General features: G+C 44.7%; 1 protein-coding gene across 1 annotated transcript in view; it reads left to right on the top strand.

The window, feature by feature from the left end:
* The window catches only part of LOC129006597 (uncharacterized), a 71,784-nt gene extending 59,378 nt beyond the window's left edge, over positions 1 to 12,406 (top strand). Inside the window, exons 3-5 of the mRNA XM_054436481.2 lie at positions 11,031 to 11,068; positions 12,132 to 12,215; positions 12,370 to 12,406. The gene's annotated coding sequence lies outside the window, so the exon portion shown is untranslated. The remainder of the gene's footprint in view (positions 1 to 11,030; positions 11,069 to 12,131; positions 12,216 to 12,369) is intronic.
* The last annotated feature ends 1,831 nt before the right edge of the window (positions 12,407 to 14,237 follow it).

The raw sequence follows: 14,237 nt of genomic DNA, 5'->3' as shown, positions 1-14,237 counted from the left end.
ACAGAGTCTCGCTCTGTCTTCCAGGCTGGTGTGCAGTGGCGCAATCTCGGCTCACTGCAAGCTCTGCCTCCCAGGTTCACACCATTCTCCTGCCTCAGCCTCCAGAGTAGCTGAGACTACAGGCGCCCGCCACCATGCCTGGCTAATTTTTTTTTTTTTTTTTTTTTTTTTATTTTTATTTTTAGTAGAGACGAGGTTTCACCGTGTTAGCCAGGATGATCTCAATCTCCTGACCTCGTGATCCGCCCCCCTCAGCCTCCCAAAGTGCTGGGATTACAGGCTTGAACCACCGTGCCCGGGCTTTTTTTTTTGAGACGGAGTCTCGCTCTGTCACCAGGCTGGAGTGCAGTGGCGTGATGTCGGCTCACTGCAACCTCTGCCTCCTTGGTTCAAGCAATTTTCCTGCGTCAGCCTCCTGAGTAGCTGAAATTACAGGCACACACCACCACACCCAGCTAATTTTTGTATTTTTAGTAGAGACAGGATTTCACCATGTTGGCCAGGATGGTCTCGATCTCCTGACCTCGTGATCTGCCCCCCTCGGCCTCCCAAAGTGCTGGGATTACAGGTGTGAGCCACCATGCCCCGCCCATATTATTATTATGGAGCCGTCAGTGCACACTGCAGTATGGACACTGAGGAGAGATGGTGTATGGTGGGGACTTTACGACCATGCAGACCTGGTGTGAAATCCTGTTTTCATTATTTCTGCCTTATGTGGCCTTGGGAGAGTTAATTAATTTCTTTAGGTTTCAGTCTCCCTCTGTAGAAAGGTATCGATAACACCTACCTTGTCAACAGGATAAAGTCCCGTTATTACCAGAGCCCAAGCATGCAGAAGATGCTCAGGAAATATTAGCTGCTGTGGGTACCGAATCATCATCCTCTTTCCGGCATCCTTCACCTTTTTCATTTGGTAGTTTTTTCAGAGAGATGACAGTCTCCTCAAAGTGATTTACTGAGGAGGAGCATATTGATTTTTTTCAAAGCCAGTGGTCTCTTTCCTGTCCTGATTCTTCTTGTCATCTCTACTATTTGACCCTGGTGGCCACCTCTGAGACCTCCTCCCCCTTGGTTTTCTTGACTCCAATACCCCAATCTTTGCTTCTCTCTCTCTGTCTCTCTCTCTCTCTCTCTCTCTCCCCTCCCTTCTTCACAGTATCTTCAGCTTCCCTGGCTTATTCCAGTCCTGTGGCCCCCACATTCTACCTGTTCTCCCCAAAAGAAAGACTATGTGGTCACCAAAACCAAGCTCAACCTGCCATTCCTCCTGATCTCAAAGGTATCATTATTCTCCTGGCCACCCCGACATAAAATCCCAGATCCTTCTCTTTTTTCTTTCCTCTCTTTCTGAATCCAGTCAATTGCCATCTGTTTTTTCCTTCAAAATATTTTTCATATCCATCTCCTTCTTTTCCATTTTCCCTCTTGCCAATATCAACTCAGGCCTGATCTAGTTTAAACATCCAGTTCCCATCCATTCTGAGTATCGCAACCTCCCCAAAAATATCACTTGAAGCTCACCATCAGATATTCTTTTTCTACTACCCTTTCATCTCTATTCAAAATCCTATTAAGGCTTTTTCCTTCCTACAGTAGATTCAAGAGCATTCAAGGCCTTCCATACCTAGATTTTCTAAAGTTGACTTTCCATTTGGCCCCAATCCAGACCCTCCATTCTGTTCATCCCTTATCCACCATGTCCATCTCCTCTCCTTTGCATTTGTATCCTTCTCTGCTTGTAGTGTCTTCCCTCCATTTCCTCTCCTATTCAAATTTCATCCATCCTTCCAGGCCTGGCTCAAAACTCAACTCCTTCCTGAAGCCTTCCCTGACCACTTTGGTCAACAGTGGTCACTTCCTCTGAGTTCCCTTTGATGGTGTTGGGGGTGTAGAGGTGGTGGTGGTGAAGAGCTGACTGTCTGAGGAACTGGTCAGTGCCTGCTGGATCACCTGCCTGTGCCTTCAACGTATACCTGAAGGCAGAGATGGTCTCTCCCACATCCTCCTGGATGACACAGCACAGTGGTTTGGAGTTGAACAGACTTGTGTTCAAATCCTAATCTGTCACTTTCCCACTGGTTGTAACCCACCTTCTCCAAGTCTCATTTTTCTCATCCAAAATATAGGGGTCATAAAGGCCTTATAAAGTGGTGAAGATTAAATGATAATATAAGCAAACAACATGGCGCAATGCTTGGCATACAACCTAGAAAGGTAGGAATTATTATAGTTCCTGGCACCCTGCAGTCTAAACATTATTTTTGCAGCCTTGCTCATTTGCATAGCCAAATAGTAATTTATATAGACTGTGATATTTCACTATAGGTATATCTGCTTCCCAAACCACTTGCTTTTTCCAACTTGCCATTTTTATAAATGCTACCAGTGTTCCAAGGCTCCCAGGCTCAAACCTTGGCAATGTACTCAGCTTTCTCTGCTCTTTCATGGGCCAAACCCATTGGCACTTAACCATGAGCTGTCTCTAACTGTTCTGAGATGTCTTAACTCCCCATGGGACTGTGCATGCTTTGAGAGCAGGAACTATGACCTGCACTGCCTTGTTATCTATTACACTAGCATAGAGCAGGGACTCAATACAGATTTGTTTCCTAAAAAAAATTCTGTCAACAAACTACAGGGGCAGCCGTGAAGGAGGTATGACAGCAGCAATCTAAAAAAAGAATAAGATATTCTGTAATCATGTTTTATCCTCTCCTCTTTCTCTAATTCATGTATTCCTCCTACTCATTCTTTTTTTTTTTTTTTTCAGACAGGGTTTCACTCCTGTCGCCCAGGTTTGGAGTGCAATGGTATGACCTCGGCTCACCGCAACCTCTACCTCCCAGCTCAAGCGATTCTCCTGCCTCAGCTTCCCAAGTAGCTGGGATTCCAGGTGCATGCCACCATGCCCAGCTAATTTTTGTATTTTTTGTAGAGATGGGGTTTCGCCATGTTGGCCAGACTGGTCTCAGAACTCTTGGGCTCAAGCAATCAGCCCGCCTTAGCCTCACAAAAAAAATCTATTTTTTTTTTTTTTCAGACACAGTCTCCCCCAGGCTGGAGTGCAGTGGCACAATGTCAGCTCACTGCATGCAACCTCTGCCTCCTGGGTTCAAGCAATTCTCCTGCCTCAGCCTCCCGAGTAGCTGGGATTACAGGCACCCGCCACCACACCCGGCTAATTTTGCATTTTTAGTAGAGATGGAGTCTCACCATGTTAGCCAGGGTGGTCTTGAACTCCTGACCTCAGATGATCTGCCCACCTCGGCCTCCCACAGTACTGGGATTATAGGCATGAGCCACCACACCTGGCACCTGGCCCTTCTACTCGTTTTTTTTTGTTTGTTTTTTGTGTTTTTTTTTAAACGGAGTCTCACTCTGTGGCCCAGGTTGGAGTGCAGTGGCGCGACCTTGGCTCACTGCAAGCTCCACCTCCCGGGTTCACACCATTCTCCTGCCTCAGCCTCCCGAGTAGCTGGGACTACAGGTGCCCGCCACCACGCCCGGCTAATTTTTTATATTTTTTAGTAGAGACGGGGTTTCACCGTGTTAGCCAGGATGGTCTCTGTCTCCTGAACTCGTGATCCGCCAGCCTCGGCCTCCCAAAGTGCCGGGATTACAGGCGTGAGCCACCGCGTCCAGCCCATCCTACTCATTCTTTAAGGCCCAAATCTCTCCTCCAAGGTCTGCCATAAGCATTATTTCCTTTTTTTCTTTTATTTATACTACATATTTAATTGCATGGGGATTTTACCAAATTTTTTAAAATTAAAAATTGAAAAAAAATTAAAATAATGTAGAACTATGTAAAGTGATTATAAAGCTTTTTCTCTTCTTCCCAGTTCTCAAAGGTAACAACTGGGAACACTTTGGTGGGTGTCCCTCCAAATCTTTTTTCTGTTACGCTGGAAATTAATATACTAAAATAGAATATGAAAATAATCTTTTAAAAATAATTATGTTTATCGTAGATTTTATGTGCCCAAATTGGCTATTTTGAGGTCAGGGGAAACTAAATAAATCCAATATGTGAAATAAATGAGAAAACTTCAAATCTGTTCCATAGCACCTTAATAACTCTATTAGAGAGTACTTACCATACTGTGCAGCTTATGTACACATCTGTATCCCAGTTGGCTTGTATGACAGGCAGCAACTACCGTTAATTTTTATATCCCAAATACCTAATTTGCACATAGTAACTGCTCAATAAATTTATTTTATTTTATTTTATTTTTACATTAAAAAATTATTTTTTTGGCCGGGTGCAGTGGCTCACGCCTGTAATTCTAGCACTTTGGGAGGCCGAGGCAGGCAGATCACGATGTCAGGAGATTGAGACCAGCTTGACCAACATAGTGAAACCCCGTCTCTCCTAAAAGTACAAAAATTAGCCTGGAGTGGTGGCGTGCAACTGTAGTCCCAGCTACTCAGGAGGCTGAGGCAGTAGAATCACTTGAACCCGGGAAGCAGAGGTTGCAGTAAGCCAAGATGGCACCACTGCACTACAGCCTGGGCAACAGAACGAGACTCCATCTCAAAAAAAAATTATTTTTTTAGAGAGAGGGTCTTGCTCTGTCACCCAGTGGCATGATCATAGCTCACTGCAACCTTGAACTCTTGCCTCAGGACTACAGAGGCATGCCACCATGCCGGGCTTCAAGTGATCCTCCTGGCCTCAAGTGATCCTCCCATCTCAATCTCCCAAAGTTCACAGGGTCTCACGCTGTTGCCCAGGCTCCAGTACAGTGGCACAATCATGGCTCAGCAGCCTCCACCTCCTGGGCTAAATCAATCCTCCCACTTCAGCCTCCCTCAATCCTTCTTAATCTGTTTTATGACTTTATTATTTTATTTTATTTTATTTTTTTGAGATGGAATCTCACCCTGTCACCCAGGCTGGAGTGTAGTGGTGCCATCTCAGCTCACTGCAACCTCCGCCTCCCAGGTTCAAGCAATTCTTCTGCCTCAGCCTCCCGAGTAGCTGGGACTACAGGTGCACACCACCACATCTGGCTAATTTTTGTATTTTTAGTAGAGATGGGGTTTCATCATTTTGGCCAGGCTGATCTCAAACTCCTGACCTCAGGTGATCCATCCCCATCAGCCTCCCAAAGTGCTGGGATTACAGGCATGAGCCACCACACCGAGCACGATTAATTTATTTTTAATAATAAACTCAAGTTTATTTCAGTAATTTTGCAATTCACCATTAAATGATTGATCTATCATTCAGGGTCTTAGCAAGAAACTGAACTAAACTCAGATAATTCAAGAAACTCTAATGAAGGGAATATTCAAGAGATATGGGTAGAGTTATGGGAACCAAAATGTGAGGTTGAGGCAGCCAGAGGCTAGCAATAGCAGGAAGCCACCATGACTGTGCTTGCTCAAAAAGGCAAGGGGAGGAAATGCAGTTTCCTTGAACCCAATGACACGCCAAGCCCTGGAAGAGGGGCCACAGACAGGAGCTATGGTCTTGGAAGGAAGTAATCATTGCCGGAAAAAAATTAAGATGTGGCTGGGTGTGGTGGCTCACGTCTGTAATCCTAGCCTTTGGGAGGCCAAGGTGGGCGGATCACCTGAGGTCGAGAGTTTGAGACCAGCCTGGCCAACATGGCGAAACCCCGTCTCTACTAAAAATATAAAAATTTGCTGGGCAAGGTGGTGCGCACCTGTAGTCCCAGCTACTCAGGAGGCTGGGGCAGAAGAGTTGCTTGAACCTGGAAGCGGAGGTTGCAGTGAGCCGAGATTGCACCACTGCACTCCAGCCTGGGCAAAAGAGCAAGACACCATCTTAAAAAAAAACAAAAAAAAAACAAAAAAAAACACGTCTCCACTGTAGCTACAGACCCTGCCACAGTGAGATGGTCGTGAGGCTGAGTTGGTCCTCATAGCTGCCTTCTTCCACTCTCTAGTCCATGTTCCCCTCACCCTTTGCCAACATGTTGACCAGAGGAAACTCTTTACTCAGTGGAATGAACCAAACCTTCATTTCCACAGGATTCAAGCCATAAGTGGTCCTGTCTTTATTGCTTTGCTATAGTTTTACATTGATAGTTATTAGGTATGGGAGTACTAAGAGGTACTCTAGTGAATCCACTGGGAATAAACATAGGTCTTCTTGTCCCTGTTGGTAGCAGCAACCTAATTTCCATGCAGGATTAATCACCCTAGCCAATAGTATAATAAACTCCTTATCTGCAATTGGCTCAGTAGTATGAAGAGTCCAAAATGACCAGTGGAAAGTCTCAGCTTCCAAATTACTGAACCAATGTCATGTCTGTGTTCCCTGAAGGAAGCGTCCCTCCCTTGGGAAATAGGACTTCCAAACCTACCGAACCCAGAGTTGCAGGGACAAAAAGGAAAAAAATAGATGAGTTATTAAGTAGAAATGTGAGAAAGATCACTCCCGCTCCCACCCTGGATACAGACGGCACTGTATACTGGTGATTTGTTTAAGGCATATGCCACATCCTTTGACATCACCTCAAAACTTGTCTTTCTTTTTCATTTTCTTTTTGTGGAAACAGGGTCTCACTGTGTTGCCCAGGCTGTTCTCAAATTCCTGGCCTCCAGCTGTTTTCCTGCCTTTGCCTCCCTAAGTGTTGGGATTACAGGTGTGAGCCATCATGCCCGGCTGACATCACCTCAACTTTCAGGTTGCTGTGACTTCCTAAGCCGTTCCTACACTACCCAGAGTTGGTCTTAAGGTGTGGCATCTGAATTGGAAATTTTCACTGGTGGCTTTACCACCTCTCTAGGAAAGTGTTCAAGGGATATTCTGGTTATTTGAGAATACTTTATATTTTCATCACCAAAAACAAAACCAAGAAAACCATAACCACTCTTATTTTGTAACTTTCTTTTTAAGTTATACAGGGCAGACCCCTACCTCAGATACTTGGGTTTTGCCATGCAATTGATGCCTAATTATCACTCATATCCCTGCTCTCATGGCCTCACCCCACACAGTGGAGAATTTGTCCGCTAGGCCTATTCCAGCATTTTTCACAGAGATGTTTTAAATTTGCTATTAAGAACAATTGCAAATGACAATGTGGTAATTATTTCTGTGGCATTCATAAACTGTGATGTGCTCTGTAACACATCAACAAAGTGTCAAGTGGGTTTTGTGTTGGTCAAGAAAAAAAGATAATGAGGCCAGGTGCAGTGGCTATCGCCTGTGCATTTTGGGAGGCCAAGGTGGGCAGATCACTTGAGGTGAGGAGTTCAAGACCAGCCTAGCCAACATGGAGAAACCCCATCTCTACTAAAAATACAAAAAATTAGCCAGGCATGGTGGCACATGCCTGTAGTCCCAGTGAGGCATGAGAATCACTTGAACCCAGGAGGCGGAGGTTGCCGTGAGCCAAGTTCATGCCACTGCACTCCAGCCTGGGTGACAGAGCGAGACTCTGCCCCGCCTCCCCCCCACCAATGAAAAAGAAAAATAAAAAAAGGATAATGGCTCCTAATGCTTCCCATTTCATAATTCAATCTAATATCTATGATTAAACTGAGGAGCAGTTTGTGATGAAAGAAAGAATCTGACTTCATGTTCAAAATTCTGGGAGAAACACCCTCATTATAGTAATCAACCTCATGCATTTAAATAAGTGTTTCTTAGAGCAAATCTCCACAATTATTTGGGATCTATGAGCTCGGACTTTGAAATCAGACAGCCCTGGATTTCAAGCTTTAGTTCACCACATATGTGACTTGGGCAGATGATTTAAACTTTTTGAGCCTCAGTTTCTTCTTCTCTGTAAAGTGGGCATAACTATTGTCCTTTCTCCCAGACTTAAAGGCTTACAAAGAGACAGGCATATACTAAATTCTTTAAAAAATATTAGCAATTGTGATTTCTAATAGTTATTACTTACTAGGCATTATAGGTATTGGGCTCTTAGACGAATGAAAGATTTCAGAAGTCTCTGCTTATAAAGGGAAATTTATCAAGAGGAAAAGACTCCAACTTAAGTTTCCTTTAGGCTGTTTTTCAGAAGGTTGGATCATTTCCCTTCTCCCGCAAAAAAACAAAAAAAACAAAAAAAACAAAAAAAAAACTTGATAAACTTTCAGAAAGAAAGCACAATTGCTTAATTTAAATTTTATCATAGATATTTAAAATAAAATAGTTTTAGAATAAATTCGTTCACTTAGGTCACATGGTACAAAGAAATTCTGTTTTAGTGAGTTGTAAGTTTATGTTGTAGGACACTGAAACCACTGTATAATCATTGAAGTCAGTATAAGTAAACCAAATTTTACAGAACTAGGGGCCAGAATTTGCCAATTTTAGGGGTTTATGATTAAATCTTTGTCTTTAAATCCCTAAGTAAGTCACACCTCTGATATAATGCTTAAAACATTTAGGCTCTCAGCTGGGCACGGTAGCTCATACCTGAAATCCCAGCACTCTGGGAGGCCAAGGCAGGCGGATCACTTGAGGTCAGGAGTTCGAGACCAGCCTGGCCAATGTGGTGAAACCCTGTCTCTACTAAAAATACAAAAATTAGCCAGACATGGTGGTGCACACCTATAGTCCTAGCTACTTGGTAGGCTGAGGCAGGAGAATTGCTTGAACCTGGGAGGCAGAGGTTGCAGTGATCCGAGATCATACCACTGCACTCTAGCCTGAACAACACAGCGGGACTCCACCTCAAAAAAAAAAAAAAAGAAAAAAATTGGGCTCTTGAGTCAGACTACCTGAATTCAAATCCCCAGTAACCTTGCAAGTGACTTAACCTCCTTGTGCTTTTATTTTTTATTTATTATTATTATTATTATTTTTGAGACGGAGTCTGGCTCCGTCGCCCAGGCTGGTGTGCAGTGGCGCAATCTTGGCTCACTGCAAGCTCCGCCTCCCAGGTTCACGCCATTCTCCTGCCTCCTGAGTAGCTGGGACTAGGAGTAGCTGGGAATACAGGCACCTGCCAACACACCCGGCTAATTTTTTGTATTTTTAGTAGAGACGGGGTTTCACCGTGTAAGCCAGGATGGTCTCGATCTCCTGACCTTGTGATCCGTCTGCCTCGGCCTCCCAAAGTGCTGGGATTACAGGCGTGAGCCACTGCACCCAGCCCCCTCCTTGTGCTTTTATTTTCTCAGCTGTAAAATGGGAATAACAGTACCAGTGTCAGAGGACTGTTGTGAGAATTAAATAACCAAACACATATAGATGTTGGCTATCATTATTTCTTATTCCTGCGATTCCAAGTTCCGAGTAAGTAAATGCAATATGAACAGAAGTAGGATCAGCCTGTCCTGTCAAAAGAAGTATCTCAAGCTGGGTGCAGTGGCTCACACCTATAAACCCAGCACTTCAAGAGGCTGAGGTGGGAGGATTGCTTGAGCCCAGGAGTTTGAGACCAGCCTGGGCAACTTGGCAAAACCTGGTCTCTACAAAAAATACATAAATTAGCTGGGCATGGTGGCAGGTGCTTATAGTTGCAGCTATTCAGAGGGGCTGAGCTGGGAGGATCACTTGAGCCTAGGAGATCAAGGTTGCCATGAGGCAAGATCGTACCACTGCACTCCAGCCTAGGGGATAGAGTGAGACCCCATCTCAAAAAAAAGAAAAAAAGTATTTTAGAGTCATAAGTACCCTAGTGAGCTTGGCACAGGTAGTGAACTACTGTCCCAAGAAATGCAAACCAACCATGCTGATAAGGTATCCATTTTATACACATCCTCCCTAGAGTTTAGGGACAAGCCTAGTGAGTCAGCTTATTGGGTCACACAATCAACTGATTGGTCCCAAGCTTTGAAAAATTAGATTTTCCAAAAGTTCATTTTAAAAAAGTAGGCCGGGTGCAATGGCTCACGCCTATAATCCCAGCACTTTGAGAGGCTGAGGCGGGCAGATCACAAGGTCAGGAGATGGAGACCATCCTGGCTAACACGGTGAAACCCCATCTCTACTAAAAATACAAAAATTAGCTGGGCTTGGTGGCAGGCGCCTGTAGTCCCAGCTACTTGAGAGGCTGAGGCAGGAGAATGGCATGAACCTGGGAGGCAGAGCTTGCAGTGAGCCGAGACTGCGCCACTGCACTCCAGCCTGGGCGACAGAGTGAGACTCCATCTCAAAAAAAAAAAAAAAAAAAAAAAACCTTGAAGTAGGCCTCAAGTCTCTTTACTACACTCTACCCCTAGGCTGTGGCCTCACTGATGATAGGATGTAGGTGGTCTCAGGCAGTTTTTCGGGTAGTCCTTTTCCGATACTCAGAGACTAAAAACATCTTGATTTTTCCCTCGTTTGTTCCTTTTCACCTAGGTAGGAAGTGGGCATGGTAGCTCACACCTGAAATCCCAGCACTCTGGAAGGCCAAGGCAGGCGGATCATTTGAAGTCAGGAGTTTGAGACCAGTCTGGCCAACATCGTGAAACCGTCTCTACTAAAAATACAAAAATTAGCCGGACATGGTGGTGCACACCTGTAGTCCTAGCTACTCAGTAGGACCAATATGCTCTCTTTTTTATCAATACCGAGTATAGTATCAGGTTCAAAGTTTCAGCTCAGCAGTTGATTGTTAAGACTAACTGGAGATTAGGGAGAAAGGCAGGTGAGAGTTGGGCAGGCCCAACCATGAACCATGCCATTCCGCTGCTGAAAAACCTTTGAATGCCTTTCCTATGCAAACTTAAGAGGCTTATAAGAATAAAATAGGCCAGGCATGGTGGATGGCCAGGTGCAGTGGCTCACGCATGTAATCCCAGCACTTTGGGAGGCCAAGGCAGGCAGATCACCTGAGATCAGGAGTTCGAGACCAGCCTGGCCAACATGGCAACACCCTGTCTCTACTAAAAATACAAAAATTAGCTAGGCGTGGTGGTGGGTGTCTGTAATCCCAGTTATCTGGGAGGCTGAGGCAGGAGAATCACTTGAACTCAGGAGGCGGAGGAGGTTACAGGGAGCCGAGATTACACCGTTGCTCTCCAGCCTGGGTGACAAGAGCAAAACTCTGTCTCAAAAAAAAAAAAAAAAGAATAAAATAAACTTAGACCGATCTCTTTTTTAACAGGATATAAACCTCTAAGATCCAGCCAGGCTGAACTACAGGTAGGTCCTCAAATAACCAAGTTCTCTCTCTGCTCTATACCCTCTCATGTGCCTGGGATGCGCTTCTCCAGCCCTTTACCTGGCTAACTCCTGAGGTCCTTTAAGTTCAGCCTAGATGACACCTCCTCCAGGAAGCAATCCTTAACCTGAGACTGGGTTAGGTGACCCTCCTCTGTACTCCTATAACACCTTGTACTTAACCTTATTCTTATTATTTTACCCATTCTGATCTGCAATTGCCAATGTACTTATCTGTGTTGCGCCCCCATCATCAGTATCCTGAGGATAGGAACCCACATCTTATTCACCATTATATCCTTAGCCTCTAGCATAGTTCTGGCACATAGTAAATGCTCAATAAGTAAATATTTGTTGCATATTTACTGTAGTAGTCTCCTAATTGGTCCTCATGGTCTCCTAATTGGTCCTCATGGTCTCCTAATTGGTCCTCACGGTTTCATTTTTCTCCCAATTTCCACACAACAGCTATAGAAAGCTCAGCACAGCCTACATGGCCATGCAGCATTGTGACCCTACCTACCTCACCCACCTCACGTCTACCTGCTTGTGCTCACTGTCTTCTCCAGCCATACGGCCTTTCTTTTTTTTCTTAGAATTCACTCCACCAGTACCTGTCTCAAGGCAGCTGCACTCACTGCACCGTTTGTCCAGAGAGCTCTTCCCCTAGTACTTGCCATGGCTGGCTTCTTCTTCCCGATCAGGAACCCCTGAGAGAGACCTTCCTGGACCATCCTACTTAAAGTAGCAACCCATCCCTTCTCAGTCACTCTATCACAGTATCTTGTTTTATCTTTTTTTTTTTTTTTTTTGAGACCAGGTGCGCACCACCGCTCCCGGCTAAATTTTGTATTTTTAGTAGAGACGGGGTTTCACCATGTTGGCCAGGCTGGTCTCAAACTCCTGACCTCGGGTGATCTGCCCACCTTGGTCTCCCAGAGTGCTGGGATTACAGGCATGGGCCACCACGCCCGGCCATTTTATCATCTTTCTAGAACTTATTTCTACCCTGTTTACTTGGTGTTTATCTGTCTCCCCTATGTAGAAAGCAGCACAAAAGCAGGAACCCTGTCTATCCTGTTTACCGCTTACCCCACATCCAGTACAATGGCTGGCATCTATTCGGTAGGTATGTAATAAATATTCATTGAATGAATGAATGCATGCATGCCTCATGAATGGAGCAAATGCTGCCTTTGAAGTAGTCACCTTGGGCAGGTGTGTCTATCCTTGCTCTGACAGTGCCATATTGCTCAAAGGTATTTTGGGGCCTCATCTTTTAGAACTGACTTCTGGATCACTTCAAAAGTTACACAAGCTCTTAGACAAGATGGCATGAAGAAAAAAGCTACAGAAGAAAATCAGATTCACAGCTGGGCATGGTGGCTCATATCTGTAATCCCAGCACTTTGGGAGGCTGAGGCAGAGGGTCGCTTGAGCCCAAGAGTTGAAGAACAGCCTGGTCACAGCAGTGAAACCCCATCTCTACAAAAGAAACAAATTTAAATTAACTGGGCATGATGGTACATGCCTGTTGTCCCAGCTACTGGGGAGGCTGAAGCAGGAGGATTGCTTGAGCTCAGGAGTTTGAGGCTGTGAGCCATGATTGTGCCACTGTACTCCAGCCTGGGCAACAGAGTGAGACCTTGTCTCAAAAATAAAAAATAAATAAAATTTGTCACCTGTGTCAATATTCTGAAGAATAAACTTTAGGCTCTAAAGGGAATTTGCAAAGAGAAATTCAGGCACCTCTCATTCTGATGTGTAAGTTCTCCAGTGTTATGTTACTTCTAAAAGATCATCTTGTTTTACAGTGAAACTTCTTTTTTCTTTGAGACAAAGTCTCGCTCTGTCGCCCAGGCTGGAGTGCAGTGGTGCGATCTTGGCTCACTGCAACTTCCACATCCTGGGCTTAATTGATTCCCCTGCCCCAGCCTCCCTAGTAGCTGGGATTACAGGTGCACGCCACCATGCCCTACTAATTTTTGTATTTTTCGTAGAGACGAGGTTTCACCATGTTGTTCAGGCTGGTCTCGAACTCCTGACCTCAGGTGATATGCCTGCCTTGGCCTCCCAAAGTGCTGGGAAGTGAAACTTTATACACTAAGACAACAGCGTTTTCACTTTTGGACTGCTTTCTCCTTTTAGTGATTTTTGAAACAGTTCCATTGTGAATAATTCAATTTCTAGGAAAAAAAAAACACAATGGTATTTAGGTTAGAAGGCATCTCAGGGTCTAAACAATTGCTTTCTTCTCTCCTACAAGAATCACTCCAATCTGATAACTTTGCTATTCCTCAAGCATCTCACAGATTCTCACCAGTTTGTGCCCCTCTTTCTGTTCTTTCCTCTGACAAAATAGACCTTCTATCCTTTACCCCAGTCCCTAGCAAAATTGTATTCTTTCTTCCAGGCCCTGCTCAAACATTTGCCTTCCAGAATTCCCACCCCATCTAAACTTCCTTCAGAATTAATTCCATTATTTGCCGGGCATGGTGGCTCATGCCTGTAATCCCAACACTTTGGGTGGCCAAAGTGGGTGGATCACTTGAGGTCAGGAGTTCAAGACAAGCCTGGCCAACATGGCAAAACTTGGTCTCTCCTAAAAATACAAAAATTAGCCAGGCGTGGTGGCGCATGCCTGTAATCCCAGCTACTTGGGTGGCTGAGGCATGATAATCACCTGAAGTTAAGGTTGCAGTGAGCTGAGATCACACCACTGCACTCCAACCTGGGCAACAGAGCGAGACTCAAAAAAAAAAAAAAGAATTAATTCTATCATCCCCTTACTTCCCACACCACCTAGTATAAGCACCATGAGGGCAGGTGCAATGTCTGTCTTTTTCATGACTATGTCCCCAGGACTGAGCACAGTGTCTAGCACATGGTACATGTTCAAAATATATTTGTTGAATGAATAAATGCTTCTCCATTCTATTATCTCGCATATATTATTTAGTTGTTGTTTTGTTTTGTTTTGTTTTTGTTTTTGAGATGGAGTCTCGCTCTGTCGCCCAGGCTGGAGTGCAGTGGGTGTGATCTTGGCTCACTGCAACCTCCCAAGTTCAAGCAATTTTCCTGTCTCATCCTCCCATGTAGCTGGGACTACAGGCGCCTGCCACTACGCCCGGCTAATTTTTGTATTTTTAGT

Source organism: Pongo pygmaeus, chromosome 1 (assembly GCF_028885625.2).
Source record: "Pongo pygmaeus isolate AG05252 chromosome 1, NHGRI_mPonPyg2-v2.0_pri, whole genome shotgun sequence".
Classification (NCBI taxonomy): domain Eukaryota; kingdom Metazoa; phylum Chordata; class Mammalia; order Primates; family Hominidae; genus Pongo; species Pongo pygmaeus.
Note: the sequence above shows the minus strand (reverse complement) of the source record. Positions and strands in the feature narration are given on the sequence as shown.